Genomic DNA, 26,104 nt, shown 5'->3' on the forward strand with positions numbered 1-26,104 from the left:
AATGGCACACCACTTAATAATCTTTTATTATTAAACGCGTACCAGTTGTTCGGTGTCTACTTTTTGAATTTGTCATCCTTAAAAGACTGAAATATTCTAATTTGTAGGTTCATGTGGGTGTAACAAAGTGGTTTATATAAATCAGTGTTTTTTAAATCATTTTCAAAGCACGATCTCTTTTGTATGTTAAAAATATGGCAGTGCTCTACCGTCCACTGTTTATGTCTATTATAAAAAATATATATATTTAAAAAAATTTTTTGGACTTTAATTTTTTTTTATTTTGTTGTTAATGATTTTGCGTATATTTTATTTCAAAACGAAATTCAGAATATTTTATTCTGGTTCAAAATTAAAAAATAATTCTGTATCTACTTACAAAATTATTTTTGAAGGTCAATGATCTACTATCACTTGACAAGTTGGTTCAGTATGGAGAAGAAGTGGCAAAAAAACTCCATAACATAATTAATTTCAAGTACTTAAAATGCTTTTACCATTGTATTAATAACATCTTGACAATGTTGATTTAATTTGAAGAGACCCTTTTATGAAATATTCCCTATTCCTTTATATGAAAAAATGGGCGACGGAAAAGTTGATATTAATTTTTGACTTAGGTATAACCAAAATAAATCTCATTTGTTAGTTAATCGCCGTTTATAATTTATTTCGTTACAATTTAGGTCAGGCATTTTCGTTAATTATATCCTTAGATTAAAGTTACAATAACGTAGTAATTACGTGAGGCGTTAAAACAAGTTTAGGGGTACGCATTTGTGATTTAGGTACGACTGCTAAATATTTGAGGGTTATTACGAGTGTTATTCGAATATTACACAAGGTGAGTTGAATTTTGCACGACTAAGGTCTTAAAAATGTTTTCTAGGAAGATCGCTTTATGTGACCACAAATTATTTTGTCTTTCGAAACAATACGGGCCGGGGACTTACGGTTCCCTGTCATGCCAGAAGTTTCATCTAGAAGTCCAGACTCCTGCATAATATAAATCGGGTCTGTTGGAAAGTACTGAGTGAGTTAGGCTCTCGTGTAATATAATTCATGTGAGGTTTAGATATTTTTGGATTTCAGGCCTTGTGTTTGTTTACTAATAGGTCTACTAGATACCGTTTTGTGAGCGTTAAGGGCACAAATACATCTTATTTAGATGGTGTGACTGAAAATCGAACCGAGGGCATTGCTAACGACATCTTTCCGACTGAACTGACCACAAACCTTTAATACAGGTCTGTGGCACTCACCTATAGGGGTCATTACACCAGTGACATTTAATGGCAAAATTACTGCCATTTTGTAAGAGATTACGTATATAATATGTGTTATTTCATTGATTACCTATCCATAATTGGTACAGATGATTCTTCAATGTACCTTTGAAATACTTTCTAAACTGATTGATTATGAGTTGCACATCTATAGTTCGAGGTGAAAGCGAATTAGTGGGCAAAGCAGTGTTAATAGTGTTTTGGAACAAGTATTGTGCCTTTCACTTAAACTGATGCGTAAGTCGGGGTAATTATAGTCGTTCATTATTATTGATACAGCTATTAAGACTTTGTTTTAACGCTGTAAAGGCATTTGATGTACACTATAAATGTTTGAGCCGTGATAGGGGAATGATGACAAGTTCAGCGATTTGTTTAAGAGGTAATAGGGAAATCTTAGCAGTTCGGGGGATTAATGTAAATGATGTCCCTATGACTTAGAAAATAGTTACTTGTTATAACGTTTGAAGGACAGCTTGCGTAAACCTGCCTGAGAGTTTTTTTATGATATTGCAGTAGCAAACGAGGAGGCAGCCTACTTGATGGTAAGTGGTCACTGTCGCTCATGGACATCTGTAACCATCTCCACATAGATTAGGGGTCCTTCATGAAGCCGAAAATGTATGCGTTGCCATTTTCGAGGACTAAGATGTCGCCTTATATTTGAAGTAGTCTTGAGGGGCAGCGATACAATTGTCGACTTCTAGTCTGTTTGGACAGTATACAACAGATGTTCATGAGCGGAAGTGGCTTAAAATCTTGAACTTATTTTCTATTAATTACGTAGGAAACAAGGATGTTGGCTATACATCATATTTGCTAAATTTGTACATGAAAAGTCCTTACGTAAACATGAGTTGCATAAGTATTTATGTAGTTTTGTTGTATAATTTCCATAAACACTAACAAACTTTCAAGTGGCTATTTAAACTAAGGCACAAAGCAGTAAACTAGTGTAGTTAGTGAAACGAGCATAAAACGGAATCAATCACAGTAACGACACTAACGAGGCGACAGGTTTTCCTTTCACTAACATTTATGGACACTAAACTTGACTTTCCACGACTCAAACTGTATTTAGTATTTCCGTTCCTTGGAGGGATATAATGTAAATATGTCCATATGCATGTGCATAAGCAATGACCGTCTAATGGTCAAAACACGACCTAGGTTCTTTCATATGCCTTAACGGTGAAGGGAAACATCGTGAAGAATCCTATATAATAATAATAATAAGCCTTTTATTTATCTTTAACCTAACCTAGATACATATAATAAAAGTTTAGTAATAAAAACGAGAAATAAAATAATTAAGAATCCTATATACTTAGGTTTAAAAAAATGTTCTGAAAAGCGTGTGTTAAGTCCAAGTTTATGGTAGCAACTTGAAATTCACATGTTTAATTTAGATTTATTCTTTATTATTATTATTATAATTTAGATTTCAAATGGGTTTGGATTTATCATGTATGATATAACTGATATACATAAAAGCATGAACAGTTGAACACATATTATATGTATCAATATGTCTACTTATTGGAAATATATCTTTTCGAATGTTTACGTTATTATTTGTATACATTACTGGAACTTATTATTTGACAGTCTCAGAAAAGATACCGTTTTTGTAAGACAACAAAAATGTATGTTCACAACACAGATTAATCCATTACTTACACGGATGTTCGCGTAAAATTCGCATTTGGTGGTTGTACAAAAACTTATCGAAGCACCGAGGAAAAACGTGTAAAATTCTCGTTGGCTGGAAAATTGAGAGAGGTAGGCGCTATTTTCAACTCAGGGAAAAAATAAACCTTAATTTTTTAGATGAGTAAAATACATAGATTGATCACTCCTAACAAGAAAGTGGAACCCGTTTTGAGAATCGAATTTGTTGCTTAAAGGTTTGTCACGTCTCCGTGCTAAAATCGCTTGAAATACTTATTAATGTACTACGTAAATTACGTACTATTAGTTATTTATACGTACAATTTCTCTAAAAAGTTCATTTATTATATTAGTCAAGAATTCAAAAAATAATTGACGAGTCATTTTTTTGCGGCTTCCAATTTCATGGCGGTGAAGTATCTTTCTATTTTACTTATCAAAGCTTAATTTACGAAAAGAATGCCTGAAGTGCTAAAGTCTAGACGTGATAAATTGCCTTTAGCGCTGCGCCTGGAAAGTGGAAGTGACACCTTTCAAAAGAATTGGTGCGCGACTGACGGCTACTTGATTACAAGTGTCTTGACCTTGTATTTTTCTAATATACTAGCTGACCCGGCAAACGTTGTATTGCCATATAAATAAAAAAAATGTTAAGGGTGAACAACCCTTACGGGTTTGAAAAATAGATAGAATATTTGAAACTGCGATGGTAGCGAACTCTGTCGAATCCAATGTGAAACATTCCAAAATCAACAACTACTTACGAATTAAAAATTAATTAAAAAAACCTTTTCCCACGGATTAAATTGTGAATCTAAACCATTCACAAGTCCCCTTGAACACACACAACAAATTTCATCAAAATCAGTCCAGTCGTTTAGGAGGAGTTCAGTGACATACACACGCACATAAGAAATATATATATAAAGATTTTAGGTCAGATACCTGTGCCGTGGTAACTCGGCCTCTTTATTGAACGCGAGGTCCAAATCCCAGGCGCGAACCTCTGATTTTTCGAAGTTATGTCCGTATAATAAATTTATTATCACTTTGCCATGTGAAGTAAATTTGCACTAAGCCAGCGCGGTGTAGTATTGTTTAAATCTTTTTCACTATGAGAGGAGACTCGTGCCCACCTGTGGGACAGTAATGGCTTGATGACGACGATGATGCGGAGTCCCTCGCATATCAGTAGGTACCTATAAGTTTCAATTAAGTTCCCTAAGATGTGAAATGAACATCCTTTTGAGGCACTTTTGAGTATTTTTCCGCTATAAATGCCCCGCCATTTATCTACTAACTTAAACAATATTTTAGTTTTCGGCCATGTTTCGGTTTTTGTTGCGAGGATAATATTCGAAATAATCTATTATTCTACTTTGTTTTCAACTAGATTTTTTTTAACAATAAGCGTTTGTTATTATAATGATCTATTAGGTCTAAATGGCCTAGAGTAAATAAGTTCTTCTACACGCAACTTAGTTTATGTATGAAAAGATATTCGTAAAAGGAATTTTAATAAAAGGAGCTCAAAACACTACATTTAATCATGGAAACAAGAAGAGCTTTTTTTCTTTACAGGGTAAATCTTTTCGATGTGCGGTCACACATACCTTCTTATTTATTATTATACCGTCTTCCTTTCCAGGGTCATTGGCAGGGCCGTTCAAACTACCAATCTTGCCGCCCGCAAACCCAGAAGTTAATATACCAAATTTATCTGTATCACGTATTTTGCTTACTAATTTCAGTAGGCCCGTAAAATCCGTTCTCGTGTACGTGTTTGCAAAATTTGAGCTGGCCCCTCACTCATGCTAGTTAGTCCATGGACATATCGGCTAATTTCTGGTTGAAATTCATGCGGTCGGACATTAGCCAACGCCGGTGGATCGGTCGTTAATGGAATTTCCGTATCATCCGCCGAAGGCCGAAAGCCCCAAACTACGTTTTCCGCAGGATAATTTCATAGCGCGGAGGGACACGTATTTGCAGTAATGTACTCCTATGTTTTTGTAACTCAAGTGCATAGATTAGTACAGATTACTCACTCCTAACAAGAAAATGTACCAAGTTTTGAGAATTGAAATAGTTGCGTAAAAAAGTTTTGCCACGTCTTCGTGCTAAAATGTCCCTAAAATATTTGAAATAATTATTTATTTATTATGTAAATTACGCAGTATTAGTTATTTATTCGTAAATTTTCTCTAAAAATGTTTTTATTTGTCAAGTATTCAAAAATATAACTTACTAATAAGCCGTTTTTGGCTTCATTCAATTTCAAGGCGGCGAAGTATCCTTACTAATCTATGCTCAAGTGTAGGAAATTTGGTTTCGTACTTTTGACTTGAGATTCGAATGCCAAGAAGGCTACTTGTATATTTTGTTCGTATTAGATTTTAATTAGCACTTGCTGTAAGTATAAAAAATCGTGAGGAAACCTACATATAACAATTTTCATAAGAGAATATCGAAGCGTTTAATACTGTTAATAAAGTAAAAATCTGAGTGGCTGTACTGCCATCGCAGTGGAATCACGAAGGGTTTTAGCTATAAAACCTTTTAGTTTCTAATCAAACGAATATCCCCACACAGACTACCCTTAAGTGTCGTTCTTAATAGAATTTCACAAAAAGTATATTTATATATACGGATTTATTCACGTCCATATGTACTGCTATAACTCCGTAGTGCTTGTACACCCGAACTCTTCCGACCCTCATGGTAATCGGATTAATTTCTAAAGGCACCTCACGCCTCAAAGGATTAGGGCGTATATTTAAATGATTTTTGTATGTGGCATTTTGACGTCCGACCCTTACCTTAACACCTTTTGTACACGGAGGGTGTAATTAGGGCCCTCCGTTTTGTTTTATAACGAGCAATGAATATTAATAAACATGATCGGAAAAAGTTGAAAGGATCGATTTTGTTTACCGTACAATATTTAAATTCCTTTACGATCTAATACTAATGTATTTGGTTGGTAACGGGTGGGTAGTTAGTAAAACGGGTGGTTGGTAGATCGTTTAAAGGTAGGTAATATAGGAAAGGATACTTGATAAAGAAAAATATTCTATCATTAGATACTCTGCCATATCTATCTATATTTATAGGATAAGATAATTTAAGAACTGAACGTGTTAACACGAGATCAAAGTTTAAATCAGTGCAAAAATGTCCCGCTCAAGTCGTTACTCTTATTAAATTTAGAATTAAGCTTCAGAAACGTGCCTACGTACGGATTGTGAAGTTAATCGATTGTACAAATACTGAGTTCAATTTGGAGTTGTACGTACTGAACGTAACATCCGGAGCTCAAATAAAGATATCAGCATTCAGACGGAATCAGCGCACAGTGCTTCAGGTTTGCTTGATTTTAATCAAAAGTTTCGATTGGACTCCAACCACTCGGTCGAGTGCAATCGAGGCGTGTGTTCCGCTCGCGCCGAGCATGATCGGACTTTACATCGAAACCGAAATTTGTGTGTTCAATCTAATACCTATTTGCAGTCCCGTAATGCCGGGACTACAAGTATGACGCGGCTGGACGCTAACCGCTCGAACACATGGAACTAGTTATAACTTCGTCGTCAGCATGTTTCAGCAAACTTACTTTGCGTAGTTGGAAGTGTGGGCGAGTGTCTCAATGAGTCGCTTATTAAAAGACTGCGGGATACTTAAGCCCGTTTATTATTCCGTCGTGTGTTGCGTGGCAATAACTTCTACGATCTTTTTATTGTGACGTAGGCCGGGCGTTTTGTAATGAAAAGTGAGGTTAAATCTCCTCCGTTTCATGCTTAAGTGAAATAAAAATATAAATTGTTCACAAAGTGGGATAGCCACTCAAATTAAGCACCTGAATAAATTGTGCGATAATCCGCAGCAGTCTTTTAATGCTTTATTTTAGGGAGCCTTTGGCGACGAAGGCGTGCGGAGAAGAATAAACGAATAAGATAATGATTACTCTCATTTCATTTACTTCTCCTTGATCCTGGTAATTGAGGAAATTGGGTCGAAGTCTGATAAGATGGAATATCGGGTGTTATTGGAGTGGTCCCATTAGGGACCTCTTAATCGTATTTAACGCCTTTATCACCTGAGGGTGTGTAATGGACCGAAATATACGTAGTCGAAATTCTGAAATTTGATCTGCATCCCCATTAGTGATGCCGGGAGTGCACGTAATAATGATAAAGTGTGATTCTATTAACGATGGTATGTTAATGATGAAAGCAGTGCCGCGCGCGCATTTTTTGTTTATTCAGGCTACGTTGACATTTCAGAGCAAAATGCGAAAATTTCCTCACAATAATCAAGTGCAACATATTGCCTCGAATACGGACCACAATCTTCCTGTATTGTTCCTGAAAGTAAAGTAGCTGGCTCAGTGAGCGCCGGTGGTTTTAATTTATATTTTTCTCTTTGGTCCAGACTGCGGGCAGAGTTCATAATGGACAAAACATTAGCTCGGCCTACTTTGGTGTGAGAGCTCTCAGGGCTTTTCGACTCATCTTGTGTTAATATTCCTGTTAGGTGAGTGCCTCGTGGTGCAACAATTCTGGTTTCATATTTACGTTGTACAGACTCTAAGTTATGCGTATGTTTTACCACCAGAACAAAAGATTCGCTTTCGTCTAGACTATTAAAGTATTCTAGTCGAGGCAAGTGTAGTCGTGTACGTGAGTTACTAGGTGTGTTTTATTCCGAAACAGCACAAAACGAGGCGTTTACGCAAACTACTATTGAATTTAAAGTACGGAGAAAACCGCTCCTAATATTCGGGAGGCATACTAATGTCATAAAATTTCATTTGTGAAGGGAAATTCAGAATTACGTAAGATTATTTACACATTTATTAGAGGAAAGTTGGAAACCGTTCCTGACAAAATTAGCTTAGAATAATCAATATATTGGCCCTTTATCATAAATTATGTAGTTTACTGCAATAAAGTATACTGAGCGAAAGTGATTTAATAGTGAAAACCTTACCACTTTCATACAGGTTTAGAATATGGTCGTGTGTTACATACTGGTCGGTGATGTCGAATTTTCTCATATTTATTAGGGCTGGTCCTATTTGTGAGCGTGTTTAAACAACTTTCAGTCACGTTAATACAACCTTTCTATGCCAGATGTTTCTACGAATATATGTGATATGCAAATAGTCGTTTGTGTATATTTTCATTTGATAGAATAGCGCGTCTTTAACTCATTAATGTCAAAGTTTTAGGCATGGGTCACTCCTCGGTGTGATAAGTCATTGTTCATAGCGCTGATCATGTGTGAAATGGCAGAATTCACAATCGTTTGAGAACATTTTTAAGAACGTTACAGCCTGTTGGTTACCTCACGATGTTTTTCTTTACCCTTAAAGCTACTACCCTTAGCTACCCTAATATTAATTGTATCGTAATACGCACATAATTAAAAAAAAATTAAACTTCGAACCTCGAAACACTCGTTTGAGATGCCAATTTTCGACCACTAAGCTATAACTGCTACTGAATGTAAGTAATACGAATAAATCAGAGTAAATAAAATCCAATCTCTTACTTTGAGGCATACTTAATCTGAACTGCTTTTGAGAAATACTTTTCGCAAAAGCTTTGAAATAATATCCGTGTAATTTTCGGCCATGGCCCGTTAGCTAATATTTGTCGAAGAAAATGCTATCTTTGACGGGATTAATGTCCGTCAGGTGAAAAGTAATATTTTGAGTAGCTTTTTATTAATATTGAAAGATTTAGCAAAATAGATCGTACTTTACAGGCTTGGAATATTGATGATGGTTTGAGCGTTAGCAACCAATTTATAAATCGTTTTTGTTTTCTTTTTAAATTGGTGAACGAACTTTGACGTGTAGACTTCAATAATACCTACATATTCAGCTAGGTATAGTCCGCGAAGTCTAAAGCTGAGCTTGCATTTGTGTGAGTGCACATGGATAGTGTAGGTGTGAAGTCAGATTAAAGCGATTAATTGATTTAAACCGGTTTATACCGCTTTAAATAAATAAAAAAATGTGAATGTGGCGTGTGGAAATAATTTAACATATCATTTTTTTTTGTTGAAATGTAATTTAAATTAAGAAAAATATTTTTTCACATACTCGTACCTACATGTGTGACTTTTTAAAGTATGACTTATTTTTTAGTATCTTTTAAATAATGGTTTAGTTCAATGTTCTAATCTTCGGTTTCAGGAGAAGTTAAAAGACAATTTCCGTAGATAAATCAGTTCAGAATTACTTTGTAATTAGCGATTTAGATAATTACTTCTATACACAAACGGAGATCGTGAACAAAACTCGTACATCTTCCCAATTTAGGGATTTGCTGATTACTTGTGGTAATTTGCCCTTTCAACTTTTATAGCGCAAAGTTGCGAGCGACCGCATCGGGCTCGGAGGACCAATATGAGCGAGATATATTTTTGTAAGTTATAAACAACTAATTTAAAAGTTCCATTTGTGCAAGTATTTAGTTAGTCATTTCCATAAGAATCTTTATTATTGCCGATTAAGCGAAAATATAAGCCCGTTTGCTTTGACAATTTACCTAGAAATTATCAAACATAATATATCTACACAAATAAAAACGTGCACACATATTCACCCTCACAAATATACATTTTTATTTAAATGAACATAAAACTAACACCCCCGTCGCGTTTTCAAAACTACATATTCACACACATCCATGCAAAGTTTCAACAAATAAAACTATAAAGGAACATACTTATTAAAGCGCACACAATCACCACCTAAGATCACAAGTAAACGGTTGAATGAAGAATCCCCATAAATCGTTCTCAATTTAGAGATTCGTTTATTACTTGCGGTAATGTGGCCTTTTAACTTTTATAGCGTAAAGTTGTGGAATGAGCCGCGCGGGGCTGAGCGGACTAATATAGCCGGGTTTTATCAAACCGAGGTTTTATTTAAATTCGTAAATTTGGGTCGAAACGCTTATAACTCTATAGTACTGTATTATGTGCGATACTCTTTGTTATTTATGTTATGAAAGCAGAAAGAAGTTGCATACTCAGCCTTACTAAATATAAGTGGTGTTAGCAATAATGTTTGAAGTAAAATATTTATGTGTGTGATGTGAGTGTGTGTGGGTGGATGCTCGCTGATTTACTCGTATGTATGTGGTCATCTTAGAATTTTGAAGTGCCAACGGATCTATGGTTGGCTTCAAGTTCTATATTAAGTTGTTAACAAACGTCCATTTCCTAAGGCTGATGTTTTCTATTACCTGTCTTTCATAGACATCGTTTAGCGATTCTAAATAGGTTAGAATGGAGAGTCACCTTTCGAACCAGATACGTCAGTGCTTAGTAGGTAAATGTAGGTATGAAGGTGGTAGAACCCTTTGTGGTTCGACTCCGGCGGCACCACCGCCACACCTATTTCTGCCTAATAACAGCAGTGTTAGGCGCTGCTGTGTTCCGTTTTGAAAAGTGTGGTAAGGGAGACATACTTTTTCGAGGCGTTCAAGCTTAGTCCTCAGGGGTTGCGGCGCATCATGTGGCCGACCTCAGGTAGGAATATTTAATCCTATCTGGGGTTGATTACAGATGTCTATGTGCGGCAGTAGCCACTTACCATCAGGTGGACTGCATGCTCGTCTGCTACTCCTATGTTATAAAAAAAATACACGGGTGAAATCAAAAATATTTCTCAGTCTCCCAATTATTATCCTCATTTATATCTGTGCTAAATTAATGTTTTAATAATCCTTTTCTGTTTCAGGTAAGCGACCAAAAGGCAGTCAAGGTATTTAATTCTGAACTAATTTAACACAATCACAATTCAAGTGGCTACGACTAATGAAATTATTTTCGGGCGCGAAAGTAATTAAACTGGCATTATCTGTAATAGTGTTGTCGGTACAATCGAGTAGGCGAACTTACCCAATAAATTACCGCCCTTTACACTTCATCGAATAGAGGGGTCCTATTACAATTATGGGGGATGGGTAGGGCAGGACACTCACGATCAACGGTATTGAGTTATCTCAGGTGTTCAAAGAAACAGTATTTTGGGTATGTAACGTTGTTGCTAAGTGGCGAATGAATAGACTGATATATTTCGTTCAAGAATGAGGTTATTTATTTTTGTAAATAATTAGGGTCCCGTACCCAATGGGTAAAAATGGGACTCTATTACTAAAATACCACTGTCTGACCGTCCGTTTGTCATACCCCTATCATTTAAACCGTAATACATAGACATTTGAAGTTTTTACCGTATTTTTGCAGTACGGGGTGCCAAAAAAATAAGCTATATATTTTTATGGATTTTTTTATAGCCATTAGGCTTTAATTGGCTATATTGTAATTGGTGGAGTTCCGGAGTCGAATCACAAAAAATTACATTAGTTTCAAAGGTTTTTATGCAATCCATTTGACTTAAGCCACAGATTAATAAATAGTTAGATACCTTTGTATGAGTTTTAGGTCGCTGGTTTGATCCGAAATATAATGTGGAATCCTTGTGCGCTAGTGACGATAGTGTAGGTGAATACAATACATATATAAATACCTTCGCACAACCTTTAACTGGCATATTATGACCACTTACTTAACGCTTAATCTAAAATTCAGACAAACGAGGTCGCGGGCGGAAGCTAGTATAATATTATAACCCAAATGCAGAGGTCTCATGTAATACCGTGATATTAACTTATCTCAGGTGCGTGAATACTCCCTATTCCGGTATCGCAGATACAACGTGAATGGAAGCGCTTTTTTCCAGCTATCTAAATGACTTTCCGCTTTCCCAAAATCTTTTTCGAAGGCCAATATTTTCGCTAATATAGGTAACATGGGAGCTTTTGTGGAACATTCGTGTTATCTAAGCGATTATGTTAAGAAGTAAAAATATGATAATGGCGTTATCTTGACACTTTGCATATAAAATGTCTAGGAGTCATCATATGTGATAAGATACTTAAATAAAGGGAACGGTATATCTTAATTATGGTTACTGTAGTATTTAATATTTTTTTGAATTTTGTATGTAATTTTGTATTAAACATTTGTAACGTCTGTATAATGCGATATTTATTATTAAATTCTATGTTAATATTGGTTCTATCGTTCAAAATTCCCTGTATCGTTCGTGTCACGGGCAAATAAAGATTATGCCTACACAAAGACACAGAATTCAAATTTAAATTCAACATTTAATTTGGCTTGGTTGGGAATCAAACCCGAAACTATGTGACAAACTGGTGCTATCACCGTCGCGCCACGCTGTATATCAATTCGACGAATTATCATATACATTTCATACAATAGTCAATACTCTTCGTGATATCCACAAAAATACAAACGTTACCCAAATATTCATATCCATGTTGCTAAATGACGTAACCCGTAAAGTAGGTTAAAAGCATTCGTGTTGTCCTCTCCTTCCGACTTTACCTCCTTGTGAATACTTACGGTAAAAGTGTCGCGCTTACCCTGAGGTGGAGACGTGCGAAATTATTGCGAATATATGCGATAACGCAACGTCTCCGAGGCTATTGTGCTCGCTTAGACCCCGGCATAAACTTATCCAATTACTTACAATTTATACGGAGGCGCCACTGTGTCACATGTAATCTTCTGAAGTTAATCGATGAACTCGCTTGCGTCAATCTTGGAATCGGTAATCCGCGGTATGAGTTTTAGTTGGTGATCTGTTAAGGCCGGTTTACACGTTGCGAGCTAGTGTGCGAGTCGATCTGCCGAGTAGCTGCAGTGTAACCCTCACCATTTATCCTTATCTTACAAGTTACTCGCATGTGCAAGTTGGGTAGTATATCATATCCGAGTTACTTCAATATTTTTTGATATCATTCGTCTGTTTGTCTGAAAAGAGCTTCACTTGCACGTGGCAGCAGCCTGCACACTGAATTGTTCGGACACATTCGGAGTAGCTCGGCAGTAGTTAGAGTTGCTAACGGTGCCTGTATTTTTGTGTGCAGCGTCTGTGCGCGTGTTTTCAAATATAAACGACAACTCGAGACTAGGTGGTCACGTGGACACAACAGGTGAGGTACTGTCATGCGAGTATATAAAGCGAATAACTGGCTACTGGCTACTGTTAGGCCAGTAGCTCGCAACGTGTAAACGAGCTACAAATGTCGGTCGTAGCCTACAGATGCACGGAGCTTACGCGTCGGTAATCTCTTGTCGACCGTCTAAGAACGGATGGGAAATTGAAGTAATTTCCAAACTTAATACTTTATCTCTACGCATGAATCCTCAATCTTTCATTGGGTATCCATAATAACGCAATTTTGTCTGAATATAAAACACTTATCTCCCTCTCAAATTCAGAAAGATTTAGGTTAAGTACAGAATACTATGCTAAACTTCACACATTTGAGTTTTTTTAGCAAAAGCCGGTAATTTATTGAAGATTCTTCGTGTTTTTTTCTTTGACATAAAATCAATTGATTGTTACTTTCTGACTGGATAAGATTAATATCTTATTGAATATATATATAGAAATTATTCTTATAGAATAATTGATTATTCTTATAGAGACATAATAGATGAATAAATACTATGTCGATATGTGTACCGATATTTTCAGAATATTTTTGATTCAACATCAGTTTTAGGAATACAAATGTTCTTTGAATGTGCATGCAATATCGCCGTACGTATTTTTGACATAATAATCACAATATAGTAGTATTATAAGTGAACTTATCGTAGGATATTAGTACGTCAATATTGCAAGTACCTAATTTGCGCTATTACCAATTACGAGCGTATTCTAACTCGCGTGCGTTTGACGTGGATTACGCGGATATTCCTATCTAGTGGGGTTTATTAGCTACGTAAAGTAGTTTTTATCTGTGTCTTCGTATATTTAGACTGAATTAGGTATTTCCTGTACGTATCCAGTTGTAAAAAATTGCAATATTTTTTCGTGTTCCAACATGTTTGGAAATTTTAATTTGAACAGATTCATAACGTATCAAATCGTATCAATGATAAATGCTGTTCTTATGCTGTCCTTAGTATGAATTTTTACGTTTTTACAAAAATGACTGTTTTTGTATTTGTTTACGTATTTCCCATATATTTACAATCAGTTCTGATCCAATCCGCTAGGGGCGCTAATTGGAAATGTATGGGCAAATATGTAAACAAATACCAAAACAGTCATATTTGTCAAAACGTAAAAACATATGGTAAGGGTACTGTACCCTTACCATGAGCGGATTATATCAGAACTTGGAAATTGTATGGGCCAATACGTAAACAAATACCAAAAACAGTAATATTTGTCAAAACGTAAAAATTCATGGTAAGGGCACTGTTGTCGTGAACATTTAACGTCAAACAACGTCGTCGCGCAATGTCTATGAATATCAAACAGCTTTGTTTCATTTATATTGACGTTAAATACGAATGTAGTCTTAAATTCAACCGGGTCTCTTATACAGAAACGTTAGTAGAATCTCATCAATCTCATTACCAACACTTTTATCATATTTTACTTTCTTTTATATTTATTTATGTTCCCGTTCATACCAAATAATTATTTTCTCATAAGCTACTCTTCATTAACTGTTCTAGATTTATAAGGAAATAAATCTAGAACAGTTACTCCAATAGAACCTTAGGGTCATCAAAACTTTCTTTTCCCATTTTCATCTACAAGTCTGTTTTCTTGCATAATAATGATATTCCCATAAGCGACTCTTTACAATTTTAGACGCTTTTCCTTATCGGCTTTACCCATGTGTAATTTGAGAAGTTTTTATATTCTTCGGGAATTTTGTACAGTGTTCGTATTGTATGAGGTGCCTATATTTACGAGCACGTTATACTTTATTAACACCTGTGGCTACACTTGAAGGCGTAGTAGTGCTGTGTAGAGTGCTGGCATTTGACAGAAATTACTGAATAGGTGATGTTGGTGCTTAAAAGTGAAGGAAAACATTAAAGGTTCTACAACCTTTAAAATATAGATGGGTATCAAAATAGTTAAAAAATATAAATCACATCATGTTTATAGTTATTAGGGTCTGTGAAAATGCTTTAATTGGAATGGAGAAAACTTAGCTTCTCTTCTAAATATATGCCTTAAACTCATATCAAGTGTTATTTTATATGCGTAAATTTTCATCAAACGTACACTTAATCTAATAATAAAATAAATATTTTGCTGCACAAGTACACAATCGAATCCAACACAACGTTTCGTGAAAATCATATAATCGTAAATGCATTCTAGTGTAGTCGCGAGTACTATACGTCAAACATGTTAGTTGGCGCGCGACGTCTATGAATACCAAAGAGCTCCGTCTCGTATGCGTTTGACGTTAAATGATGCGAAAGCGGCGTACTCGGATATCTTTTAGTACGTTTGGACGTATTTCTCATATATTTGTAACAATAAAATTAATAATGTTAATGTGAATATTACTGTTGTGATTATTATAACAAAAATCATAACAATATATGATACTAGTAATTATAGTAAATAAATAAAACAAAAGCAAAAAAAAATAACCTGAAAAAGGAAGCAATGTAGCCTATTTCATTTTCACTCTTTAGACAAATCCAACGACGCATCGTATGTAAAAATGCAACAAGCCGTTATTTAAGTAGCCACCATTTCGCTGTAGAAGCAGATACACGCAGTTACGCAGTATAACACAGAACGTGTCGTGAAAATCATATAATCCTAAATGCATTCTAGAGTAGTCGCGAGTACTATACGTCAAACATGTTAGTTGGCGCGCGACGTCTATGAATACCAAAGAGCTCCGTCTCGTATGCGTTTGACGTTAAATGACGCGAAAGCGGCGTACTCGGATATCTTTTAGTACGTTTGGACGTATTTCTCGTATATTTGTAGGTGTGGCTAAAATAAAATTACAAACATTAAACGAAATAAAGTAATTGTGAATGTTGCTATGAAGATATACTAATCAAGATATAAAAATAATCAAGACCGTGGTGGGAAAGAGATGATACTAGTTTCGAGATCTCGTTTCCTCTTGTATAAGAAATAGACACTAATTATTTTACATCACTCGGCAGGAATAAAACAACATTGTTTTAAGGATTCGTGATACGAAACAAAATAATGTTGATGCAATATTGAAAATAGTACATTACAATACGAGGACGAAAAATTTTTTTCTGACAAGTGTGAGTTTGCAGGCCGAGCCGCAGGCGAGGACTGCAATCACACGAGTCAGAAAAACATTTTTCGTCCGCGTGTTGTATAAAATTTTATATTACGGGGTCGGAAATGGGGGTTTTGCGCACGCGAAGCGTGCGTAAAACGTCAATTTACGCACGCCGTGATATAAAAAAACTTTCTTAAACTGTGATGGTTTTTAAGGTGGTAGGCCCCCTGATAGTAAGTGGTCACTACCGCTTATGTAAACAACTCGTATGGGCCGGGTGTTCCACCTAAAGTTGAACACACATGCGCTTCTGAGGACCAAAATGTTCGCCTTATATGTAAGTCAGTCGACCTCCAAACCTTTTACCGCAACGCAAGGACTGCTAGTTTTTAAGGCTTTAGACATTTTACCGATGCGTGTTTGGCAATCTGGTGGGCTTTAACTGAAATCCCTCAAATTGGAGATGTAAACTTATCAGGGACAGTAGAAAACCAGTTAATGATGATGACCGTGAGGGGGAAATTCTCAAACTCATTAGCAGATTTTTGTAATATTATCCCTATAAGAAAGATAATCGAAGTCCTATAAAAATAGCGGATTATTTTTTATACACTGTCCACAAATCCACATTTTACCAATGATTTAATTTAGAAGAGATCCGTGCCGACTAGTGAAACCAAACAAGGGCTACAGTACTTATAAATATATCATCCAGTAACATACAAAAATATATTGCCTCAAAGAAACTTTTGTGAATAAATAGGTGAGTTCAGAATATAGACACCATATTTCACAAAGCAATTTAGCGTTATATCTAGATTTCTTGTCGGCGTCTAAAGGAGAGTATTTGTCAATAGATCAGCCAATACAATTAACTAGATAAGCATCGTCTGACTTTATTTCGGGATTTTCTCCAGTAAAACGTTAAACTTTTGAAGCTTTCTCATTTGTCTTTATTTACGCGATAAAATAAAACGTCACATTTTTTATTATATACGTACACCTTCGATCAGTATTGTTGATGGAAGATGGACACAGATATCAGACAAAAAATAACATTGTAAAGGATATTGTTTACTAAAAATCTTCCAATCCTATATGGAGAACCACATTTAATTTGCACGAATAATTCACTTTTTATTTGAATTAGACCAGGGAAAAAATACTCTCAACAGTAACGTAGAAACAAAGGCCTTTTAAAACGTGTGCAAAGTAAGATTTAAGCGTAAAGTACTTAATAGACTACAAAATCTCTTTGTCTCGAAGCACGATTCGCAAGTGTCACCGAAATGTTAAAAGAAATAAAACTTTACATTTACCTCCGGTACTAACTCGCTTATCAAGATCGGGAGCTAACCATAAAATGATTTATTTCGTACAGATAACACCGGTCCGGGAAGATGTTTTTGTAAAAGAATATCTTACGCCAAACTGCCTATAAAGATAATAAGAAAAACACTTTTAAATTTGATAAAGTATGAGGTGGAGTAGTAAACAAAGAAACTGTAGTATAGTGAAAAACGTAAAAGTATGATTAAAATATTATTGTGTTAAGAGATGGTAGTAACCCCCTGATTTTTAAAAAAGTTATGTGCATATTACAAATTACTTATAACTTGTTCTTGAAGGTATGTGAACCAATACGCATTTGGGCCGCGCGGTGGACTATAGCCTGAGCCCCTCACTCTGAGAGACACGTGCCTAGCGGTGGGAAAGTAATGGGTTGACAACAACATGTACTTATTAGACAGTTACGCTCGGACGAAGTTATCTTTTGGCGTAAAAAATAAAAAGATGAATAAAAAGAAACAGTTTAATCTAGTTTTAAGTGTTTCAATTTTGGTATGGTTTTATAAAAAGTTCGTTTCTACATAAATCCATCTGTGACAATCACATGTAAAACTTGCATAAATTAAAACAAAGGACCATAGAATAGTAAAGATACTTCGCCGCCTTGAAATTGAATGAAGCCACAAAAGGCTGATTAGTCAGTTATTATTTTTTTAGATCTTGACAAATAAAAAATATTTTAAGAGAAAAATTACGGATAAATAACTAATACTGCGTAAATTACATAATAAATAAATAAGTTTTTCAAATATTTTAGGGACATTTTAGTACGGAGACGTGGCAAAACTTTTTTACGCAACTATCTCAATTCTTAAAACTGGTTACATTTTCTTGTTAGGACTGAGTAATCATTACTAATCCATGTTGCAAAGGAGGAAGTAAGCTCGTCGCTAACTTCATTGCATTAGATTTACCGCGCAACGTTTGTTTTATTCGGAAAAATCCACTTGTACCTGAATTCCATGAAGCGCCAATAAAAACTAGTATATTTATTGACTTTAAACGTACCTATGCATCCATTAAAATATTTCATGAGTAAATACATTGGAGGGTCTTCAAAATATCCGTATTTTCCATTTATTTTCATATTTTCAAGTACCCTTTAACTTTAATTTATTTGAATGAACTTTTGTAGTATTTATCAAGGAAATGTTCAAGTGAAATAATAATGCGCAATAATATTTATTATTGAAACCAATGAAAGTAAACCATTTTCATCGCTGTTTAGAATGGTTTAAAACACTTAGTATATTAACTAGTGTAGCCAAATAAGTACCAAATAAAAGTACCAAGTAAATGTCTAAATAAAGATATTTTATGTCTTCTCATCCAATTATATTGACTTGAATGCTATCACACATGGAATTTATTATCAGATATTTCATCAAAATGACTTGCAGCTCAACTCAGTTTGGGGTAAATCTCCCAATTTATTTATTACCGCTGATGACAATGCAGAACATTTGGCCCGCCGCATTGCAGTAATTGAGACCCTAAAAGGGTGACTTAAGTAAAAGCAGTCAAATAAGGAAAAAGACGTTTCTTTGTGTTTGCGACGTCTACGAAAAATGGTACGGAGCCTCTCGAATTCTGTTAGAATTCTATTTCCTTATATCAGATGAAATTAAAATCTGGCTGCCTGCACCATCATAATATGTACCTACTCATATTATAGGTATATTTAAATTATTTATTAACATATTGATGCAAGACCCGTAAAATCGTAAAGATGAGCATTCTAGAAAGTTTTGTCATAATTGGTCAAATAATCTAAACATAATAAAAAAATAAAAGATTTTGAGGTAGTAGAACCTTAAGTGGTTTGACTGCGATACAGCATCTTTACACTTATTCGTACTTTAAAACAAGTAGCTAAATCTTGGGCGTTGTTCTGTTGCGGTTACAAGGGTTGTGGTAATAAAAAAGCCAACAAGAAGCTAATTAACTAATATCTCAGGAGTGGTAACGAAGCTGTAACCTTCCTCAGTTAGACTTCCAATCCTATTTTAGGTTGTCAATAGTTTCATGGCCAGTAATAACTGAATAGATGGACAGCACGTCCGTTTGCTAATTAAGTATAAAAAATACTCAACAGAAAAACACATTTCGAGTAAATAAAAGGTTCTGTAGCAGATAAACATGGCTATATCGCGTGAAAAGCTGGAAAACCCCATAGTATGAACACGTAAAGCTCGGCGAGTTTATTTTTCGCGAGATTCACAATATTGACACATTGTTAGCGCATCCTCCAACACCAACCCTTGACGGAGTGTAGCATTTTAAGTTCACAGTATTCTCGCGGTCAAAACTGTGCGTTTGAAATTCTTTTATTGCTGTTTTTGTCACCTCAAGGTGATATAGATCATAATTATTGTAGTGTTAAAGCAGGCTCGTATGGTATTGAGAGGCGTCTTCGTTGTTTGATGTCTTTATTGTTACTGTCTTAATACTAAGCTTAACCTAACTTATATAACTATGAGTCCTACACACACTACACCTCCACGGGTTATTGAAAAAAAAAATGAAAAACACGATTTAATTTTTTTTTACATTACAAAATTTAGAAAAGAAACAGTAAGGATGGTGTAATATGCGTTAAGACTACTAACATAAACATTTCAAAGTTAAATAATATAAACGAATAAAAAGATAACAGATAATAGTATTTTTACGAACTAAATTATTATAATATAATATTATTTACCTTAAATGTAGATCTTAAGTTACTAACTTAGTTAAAAAAATCAAATCCGGAAAAAAATATTGTCATATCCATTTTTACACATAACGTTACGCTGACGTTATATGCGTTTTAGTCTTATCAAGTATACATTTCTTGTTAGATATATTTCTTTTTAGGCACCTATAGTCAAATCCAAGTTAATATGTAGCTACTTATATCATTTCCAGTTATATAATTCATTTTCATAATTATCACAAAGTCTTTCTCCTTTCCTACGTTTATATTTTTCAATACAATTTTCTTACATCTTTATTACATTTTAACATCGTATTCATTTCATTTCACATTTTCCTTTACTCCTATAGTACGTACTAGGGTTCCTTTCCCTTAATTATTACATTATTTCATTCCCTCATTACTATTTTTCATTTCAGTGTTCCAACCACCATTTCTTTCACGTATACGACTCGCGTAACTACATGATCAAGAACATGGCATAAAGAGGGTTAAGTTCACTCTTCTTAAATTATTCAACTCTTTCAAATCATTTCATTATTCTTTCATAAATCTCTACCTCTCGATTTCTTTCACACAGACGACTCGCGTACAGTATGATCATGATTTCCCAATACAATATATTCTTTCTTTCACTCACAGAATTCTACTACTATTCCTCTCATAAAACCAATTAAAAAAAAAACTTATACAACACACAATATTTCAAACGCATGTGAATACTTTCTTAATCCTCGGGGGATCAATCCCGATCGTTACCAAAAATACTAACTTGCGAATGGAATCCTTTCTAATTTTTCGTACTTACATTCTTGTCATAATTATTCAGTATCAATCAATATACTTTCAAAGACAATAATCATTTACATACAGTCATAGTTTTCTAAACATGTACCTTTAACTTTTATAAACATAACTCATAAAAACATTAATAACATAAATTCAAATTAACAGAAGAAAGCTAAATTAATAACAACCTGATTATTAAAATAAACAAAGGAACATATTAAACAAGTGTGCATGTAAAACAAAACTGCATCGGCATTGCATCACTCTTGCAACCCGAAACTAACACATACCATTCCCATAAAGGATGGGTAATAAGACTCGTAACGAACTATTTGCAAGTAAGCGTAATTAGAACGCGGATTGAGTGAAACTACTGTTACTATCTGGGTTTACTCATTACTTTACAACATTAAATCAATTTCTTAAACAAAATGTATGAAATGTGGTTTGTAAAACATTCAAAATAAAAAAAAAAATACTATGCAAATAATAACATAGTATCTAACTTGAAATTATTAATAGTCTAACTGTAGGTACAATAAATATTATTTATATGATTAAAAAACAATAATTTTGCAACAATTAATTAAACTTTGACTAATATTTAACACATACACAAACAGAAAATTTGGTTCATATACTCATATTTAATTTATATATTACTACACAATTTACTTTCTTTTCTAAATCAATATAATTACTTTTATGCTGTTTTTTTTCGATACCTGCTGTATGATGACTGTAACCAGGGTTGTCGTGTCCAGTTCTCTTGAGCTGATCTTCTACGCCAAGGGTTCTCACAAGGGCTGGTCTCCGTAAGCAGTAAAATTACTCTGACCGGTGTCCGTTGATGATGAAGAGTAGATCTTCTTTTGGTAGTCTTCATAATTTCTAGTCTCCGTTTTAAGATGATTGAAGGGCTCGAAGACATTTTCCTCTATATTTTATGTTTTTCACGATCACGATGTTCAGTTAATCTATTTTTTGTCTTCTTCCATGACTTCATGACGGAACTTCTTTGTTCATCTTAGTTATTTTTCTCATTGTTTGATATAATTTTCTTCCACAAAAAAGAACTTCTTTCTTCATTTTGTTTTTTTTCTTTTCCTCGTGATCTTCAATTTTTCTTAACTTTTTTCCCTTCTTCTATATCAGAAAACTTCTTTCATCTTCAAGCTTCATTTAAAAATTTTCTTCTTCGTTTCGAACGCCTCCCGGTGCGCGTGCAACGTGGCAACGCCACACGCGCACCGGCCAGGCAGGGTCGCCATGTAGTGTTAAAGCAGGCTCGTATGGTATTGAGAGGCGTCTTCGTTGTTTGATGTCTTTATTGTTACTGTCTTAATACTAAGCTTAACCTAACTTATATAACTATGAGTCCTACACACACTACAATATAAACAGGCAATAAACTATAAGTTGAAGAAAAATAATTCTCATCAGTTATTATTAGGAGTTATTATGATGATAAAAACGTATCCATGTTACAATTGCATTATCAAATGTTATTGATTTATTCTGTAAAAGATCTAAGTATAAGTTTAAAATTATATTATGAATGAACGCATATGGCGCGTTTAAAGGGAGTGAAAAATCAAAATAATATAATATGGTTAATTTTATATTCGAAAATAATTGGAATATAATTAATTTAATCTTATATCTTAAAAATCATGACACTGCGTTGTATCGCCGACATAGTGTCATATAGAATATAGTGTCACACGATGTCGACACTATATTTGGTGTTCTTGTTTTAGCGCAACCGATAGAACCAAAAAGGCGTACCAAAATATCGACCATAGTTAAGACATATTCTACTAGTAAATATTAGTTACTAACCCGATATTCAACTGTTCCATTCTTAATTGGCTGTAGAGACATAACTCACGGTAACAAAGCGAGGCGCGGGGTATCGGCGTGATTCCAATTAACATCGCGGAATTGAGTCAACTGAGTAGGTGATACCCTGTAGCTAAACAACTCCGCAAACAAAGGCTCATTGCTCCATTGTGACCCATGAATGGTGACATTCGAGGTAACGTTAATTAAACAAGCCCAGGAAATGGTCTTTCATAACTTCTTGTACTCACAATGGGTGTCGAGTCGCGCTTACTTTTAAGAATTTTGATCAGAAACTGTGTGACGGCTAATTTTAGCATTACGTTTACATTTAAAGTGATCGAACACTTTGTGGTTCGACCATGACACCACCGCCACACATATTTCCGCTTAACAACACCAGTGTTAAGCGCTGCTGTGTTCTGGTCCGAAGGGGTAGCGGCGCATCTGTGGCCGATCTCAGGTAGGAATATGTAATCCTATCTGGGGTTGATTACAGATGTCCATAGACGCAGTAGCCACTTGCCATCCGGTGGACTGTATACTCGTCTGCTACTCCTATATTATAAAAAAAAACTTTGAAACATAAACCATACGAGATTTTGTTTCATTATGCACTAAAAGCACTATTATTATTATAAGTCGGCGCCTTAGCACTATACACTTGTATAATGTGTATCCACCTCTATCTTTAGTCTTCCAAAGCGTACATTATCTCTTTAAAAGGTGAGTCCTTCGTTACCTTCAGAGACAGCATCGCCATATCTATTTATGCTTATCTATATATATAAAAAATAATTGTTGTTCGTTAGTATCGCTAAAACTCGAGAACGGCTGGACCGATTTGGCTAATTTTAGTTTCGAACAATTTGTGGAAGTCCAGGGAAGGTTTAAAAGGTGTGTAAATATGAAATACATTTCATAAATAGATTGAGGCGGTACAAAGTTTGCCGGGTCAGCTAGTAAAAAATATAATTAAGCGCCGCCGCCATCTTTTTTTAAGTATGTAGTAACGAGAACTCCATGCTCATTAGCTACATCAGTAATTTAAAATAAACACTAGACATAGACCATAAAGTCATTTATTTTAAAATCCTTGACAAAACAATAAAGTTTATTAAATTAAGAAAAGGTGTACAAAGTTAAATATGTTTAAAGACCTGATTCATTATGAATACGGCTTAACATCGCTGCTACATGCCTGAAATATTTGGCGTCGCATATTCATCGTAGAAAGTGCGAAATCTCGAAAACACATTCAAAAGAATTCGCACTTTTTACTCTACTTGACCTAGAAAATAAATAGGTTGTGAATTTAAACTAGGTCTCTAAACGTCTAGATTAGTCAAAGAATAGTTTGGACATAATTTAAAAAGCAGACGCTGCAGGTTACCCAAGTGCGAGTCGAACTCGCACACGGCGGGTTCTGTACCACCGTGTTTAGTTATTTTTTTATTTTCATGATTTGATATTATAGCAGCTATAAGTAAGTGCATTGTGAAAATTTTAGCTATCTACCTATCACAATGCCTACGACAACAAAAAATGTAGTGCGTTGTATGGGGACCCCATTAATTTTCAAGCCATTTTTTGTAGTTGTTGTTTTAGCCACCATCAAGAGAGACAGACGTACAGACAGCGTAGGCATAGTAATATGTTTTACTTTGGGACGGAACCCTAAAAAGTATGAAACATAAACGTTACTAGTTTTTCGCAGCGAAAACAATAAACGAGGAAATAAAAAACATTTGGCACAGGTTGGCGTTTCGATATTCAGATGCGAACGATGGTTCAATCAATCACAACTCGGCCCAGTCACATAATAATTGTTACTCTCGTAATAAGACTTGCGTTTTTGGCAGGCAGAACCGTTTTTAAATTCGGTACCCAATTTACCAATATTTAATGTAAGTGGTTTTACTGTTGTATTCTGAAGATGGTAAAACCCTTTCTGGTTCGACTCCGGCGGCACAACCGCCACACCTATTTCTGCTTAATAACAGCAGTGTTAAGCGCTGCTATGTTCTGATTTGAAGGGTGTACCAAGGGAGACATACTCTACGAAAGTGTTTCGGCTTAGTCCTCAGGGTACCGTACCCTTAGGCGGACTGCATGTTCGTCTGCTACTCCTATATTATAAGAAAACCGTTTTTTTGTCTCGTGAATAATATTATCTATGTTTAATTTGTTCTATTGGAAATTGCTAGCTTATTTTTTTCTGCTTGTACAGTAAAGATGTCAAGCATAAGTTTTAACTTAATTTTACAGATATTAAATTTGGTATATCTGATCTGATGTATGTGTATCTACATGATGTAGATGATAATGTGAGCTTTGTCAGATAATAGTACAATTAAAATCAATCGCAATCAAGAATAAATTAAGTAAAAAGATAAAATTAAATATAATCAAAATATTTTTTTGTGGAAGACATAAGTAATGATGTGGTGTAACATGCAAGATTAACATTTTATAATTCTGCAAGATTTTTTTTATTTCTGCATATTGTTATTTAAGTATACATATATTGTGTTACGTTTTTTATTCAATCCTTCTTTAAAGGTCTTAAAACAAAGATTAATTCTTCTGTATTTCTTCAACGTAAAATGAGTTATTCGTAGAAATTAATACACATTGTGACGTTAGAATACAAACTCAGAAATGGATCATATTAATTTAATACACGTATCGGGAAAATACAAAATGGTACAAAACAGCTTCGCCCCACTTTCGGGATACACAGTTTTCTTACTGCCTTCATAAAAGACCTGCTTAATCGGTAAAGATGTTTTTTATTAAGTCTTTTTATTGTGGGCCCAGTGAGTAGTTAAAAGAACTCTCTCTAAATCGTTTAATCACGACATAACCTGTGTCCATCATAAGCGCCGAATTCCGAAGTATGTACCTAACCAAGTTATATTTAAATTATTTTTCGCTTTGTACTGAAAACTGAATTCGGTTCTATTTTTCGTTAGGTCTTTTTACCCGACTGCCAAGGAAGGGTTATGTTTTTCGCGCGTATCTTGTATGTTTGTCTTTCTTTATTTGATCCGATCTAACAAACTACTGGATGAATTTCAACAGTTAAAGTGTCATTATATTTGTTTCAACGACCCGAGTGTCCTTAGATAGGTGTTAGTAAAAAAAAATCAAAATGGCGGATTTTTGGCGCGAAATAGTAAGACATTTAAAAAAAAAAGTTAACCGAACCTATCGAGTAGGGTATCAAATGAAGGAAATTAAACGGAGATTATAAAAACATATTTGTATATATATAAAATAGTAAGGTGATTGACTGACTGACTAACTAAATGACT

General features: G+C 34.7%; 1 protein-coding gene across 2 annotated transcripts in view; it reads left to right on the plus strand.

Moving 5' to 3' along the window:
* The window catches only part of IRSp53 (Insulin receptor substrate 53 kDa), a 298,284-nt gene that overhangs the window by 25,009 nt on the left and 247,171 nt on the right, over window positions 1-26,104 (plus strand). The window contains exon 2 of one of the 2 annotated variants that reach the window (XM_073075851.1): window positions 10,714-10,737. The exons of the other annotated variant lie outside the window; for it this stretch is intronic. The gene's annotated coding sequence lies outside the window, so the exon portion shown is untranslated. The remainder of the gene's footprint in view (window positions 1-10,713; window positions 10,738-26,104) is intronic. 2 annotated transcript variants of the gene reach the window in all.

Source organism: Epargyreus clarus, unplaced genomic scaffold (genome assembly GCF_041222505.1).
Source record: "Epargyreus clarus isolate Ecla_fem2 unplaced genomic scaffold, WU_Ecla_fem_2.2 ptg000008l, whole genome shotgun sequence".
Taxonomy (NCBI): domain Eukaryota; kingdom Metazoa; phylum Arthropoda; class Insecta; order Lepidoptera; family Hesperiidae; genus Epargyreus; species Epargyreus clarus.